Source organism: Populus trichocarpa, chromosome 19 (assembly GCF_000002775.5).
Source record: "Populus trichocarpa isolate Nisqually-1 chromosome 19, P.trichocarpa_v4.1, whole genome shotgun sequence".
Taxonomy (NCBI): Eukaryota; Viridiplantae; Streptophyta; class Magnoliopsida; order Malpighiales; family Salicaceae; genus Populus; species Populus trichocarpa.
This window is the reverse complement of record NC_037303.2, coordinates 8,654,865-8,658,139: the sequence shown is the minus strand read 5'-3', so window position 1 is coordinate 8,658,139 and position 3,275 is coordinate 8,654,865. Positions and strand designations below refer to the sequence as shown.

At 44.8% G+C, this 3,275-nt stretch overlaps 1 long non-coding RNA gene across 1 annotated transcript; it reads right to left on the bottom strand.

Moving 5' to 3' along the window:
- Positions 1-283: 283 nt before the first annotated feature.
- LOC127904743 (uncharacterized) lies at positions 284-2,777 on the bottom strand. Its single transcript, XR_008058156.1, has 3 exons — positions 2,695-2,777; positions 1,391-1,447; positions 284-547 (listed from the first exon to the last, which is right to left on the bottom strand). It is a non-coding gene; the product is annotated as an uncharacterized LOC127904743 (long non-coding RNA).
- Positions 2,778-3,275: the final 498 nt, after the last annotated feature.

Sequence of the window (3,275 nt, the reverse complement as noted above, 5' to 3'; positions counted from 1 at the left end):
CAAGGAATTCTTGTCTTTTATCAGTGGGAAAGCGGGAATGAAAGTCACCACTTAGTATTTGGTCAGTAGGAACCCTAACTGGTCTTAAAGATCGGGCACAGGGACTGGTTGCGTAAAGGGAAGATATTAGCACCCCAAATACGCCCTATGTAACAACCCGGCTTTCTAAGCCCAAAACAATGGTAAATTTTTTTTTTATATATATCACATGGTGCCGGTAATCAAAGAACTTGAATCCTCACATCATCAAAATACAATCCATACAATCAACAGTTCATTCAAAAGCGAATCTTACACAAACACATAATATTAAGGTTGCATGATTTGAAGTTCATATTAAAAATATATATACATGGACATGAGTTTGCACTCTTATACTTCTAATAGCCATCACAATTTTTAAACAAAAAGGATCTAATAAAAGTTATACATTCAGTACATTGATCCCTACAAAATACATTGTGATTTAGAATGCATCTACTTAATTCCTTGCAAAAGTAGGTTCCCGTGTATCGGGTATCCTAGACATCTCGTTGGTGTGACGTCCCTGCAGCAGTACAAAACATTTAAGAGAAAACAAATACTTAATAATAATAATAATGGTAACTAACGGCCTAGCAATTAAATAAGCATTAACATTTATAATTTCTTCATGTATTTGATGTAACAATTAGTAGTACATATAGATACACAAGTTTTCAAATGCCATTCGCCGAAACTAGTCGTTTATTTGTCCCGGCTATCCATCCGGATTCCATAGCGATAGCTGCGTCGCTGCCAATCCTAAAATCGGCAGCCGAAACTACATCGCTGCCGATCAAGGAATCGGCAGCGAAACTGGGTCGCTGCCGATGTCTGTATCGGCAGCGAAGACTGCATCGCTGCCGATCCAGAATCGGCAGCGAATACTGTGTCGCTGCCGATCCAGAATCGGCAGCGGAACTGCGTCGCTGCCGATCCACAATCGGCAGCGCAATCATCCCTTTTTAACCCGGCCATCCATTCGGACGCCATTAGCCAAAGCTAATCATTCTTTGTCCCGGCCATCCATTCGGATGCCATTAGCCGAAGCTAATCACTCTTTGTCCCGGCCATCCGTTTGGATGCCATTAGCCGAAGCTAATCAGTCCTTCATCCCGGCCATCCATTCGGACGCCATTAGCCAAAGCTAATCATTCTTTGTCCCGGCCATCCGTTTGGATGCCATTAGCCGAAGCTAATCAGTCTTTTGTCCCGGCCATCCATTCGGATGCCATTAGCCGAAGCTAATCACTCTTTTATCAACAATTAAGCGTTCGACAATTTAATATCGGTTCTAACAATATGGTAGTACTCAAGTTAAAATATTCCAAGATTCAACGTATGAAAAAGAAAGGTGCAAGTCACCTACCTGCTCCACCTGTGGGTCGTTCCTGTCTTGATGATGGTCCAATCCCGACCGCACCACCTAAGACATCAATGGTCACAAATCAGCACAGTTGTATTTATTTTATTTTTGAATCACATTCATCATCACACTTATTTCAATAGTTCATATGTTCACATTCAAGTGTTCCCTATTTTACACCATCATATCATGAAATTGTTATTAGCATTTAAGTCATTCCTGTCTAGGAGGCTTATTGTAGGAATCGGCAGCGAGAACTGGTTCGTTGCAGGCTGCCCAATTCGGCAGCGAGAACTGGTTCGCCGCAGGCTGCCAGTTCGGCAGCGAGAACTGCACCGCTGTTGGCGCCACAGTTTCGCTGCACAACGCACAACTCGGCAGCGAATATCACTTCGCTGCAGGAGGTTCAGCTGCGGCAGCGGAACAGAATTTCGCTGCGCAACACACAAATCGGCAGCGAATATCAAATCGCTGCAGGAGGTTCAGTTGCGTCAGCGAAACAGAATTTCGCTGCGCAACACACAAATCGGCAGCGAATATTAAATCGCTGCAGCAGGTTCAGTTGCGGCAGCGAAACAGAATTTCGCTGCGCAACACACAATTCGGCAGCGAATATCAAATCGCCGCAGGAGGTTCAGTTGCGTCAGCGAAACAGAATTTCGCTGCGCAACACACAAATCGGCAGCGAATATCAAATCGCTGCAGGAGGTTCAGTTGCGGCAGCGAAAACGAATTTCGCTGCGCAACACACAAATCGGCAGCGAATATCAAATCGCTGCAGGAGGTTCAGTTGCGTCAGCGAAACAGAATTTCGCTGCGCAACACACAAATCGGCAGCGAATATTAATTCGCTGCAGCAGGTTCAGTTGCGGCAGCGAAGCAGAATTTCGCTGCGCAACACACAAATCGGCAGCGAATATTAATTCGCTGCAGCAGGTTCAGTTGCGGCAGCGAAGCAGAATTTCGCTGCGCAACACACAAATCGGCAGCATCAATTTCAGCACAATCATCACAGTAGAACACATTAATTCCAGCAACAATCATCACAGCAGAACACATTAAGTCCAGCAACAACATCACAGCAGAACACATTAATTACCCCCTAGTTAAAGCCAGCCCTCTACCATGATTTGTTAGATGTTCTGAAATTGACTTTATTTCACTTTTGTTTGCTTGTTCTCTTGGTTAATTTCAGCTTCTTTCACAGCTGGCTTAGGTCTTAGATCAATTCTTTTCTTAGGGTTTTTCTTCTTCATTTTCGTTTTTGATCTTACGGGGGAGAGGAAGAGAGTTTTAATGACCCATACCTTCTGAATTTAACTAAGTTTGAGGAAGGTTTGACACTATTCAGCTGCTGGTTCTCCTCCTTCTTCCTCCTCTCACGTTTTCCAGCTCTCTTTTTCCTCTCCTCTATGCAGCTGCCCACTCCTCTCTCAAGGTCTCATCTCTCCCTCACAAGTTCAAAAAGTAATCTCTACTGGTCTGATTCACGTTTCTGTTGTGAAAGGGGAAGGGAAGAACGGCATGCAGCTGCTGGATTTGGAAGAAGATGGGTCATTCTCTCTCCCCTCTTTGTATTTATACTACCCATCCAATGAAATGGGTTGTTTGGGGGTTGGTTTAGGTGTGTCCTTATCCTTGTTTGGTTTATCTAAAATCAGTTTTACCCCTCCCTCCCAGCTCTGCGTCACTGTTCATTGAGAAATCGGCAGCAAAAACTGCATCGCTGCCGATTTCTGCATCGGCAGCGAAAACTGCGTCGCTGCCGATTTCTGCATCGGCAGCGAAAACTGCGTCGCTGCCGATCAAGAAATGGGCAGCGAAAACTGTGTCGCTACCGATATCTGTATCGGTAGTGAAGGCTGCGTCGCTGCCAAGTCCAGAATCG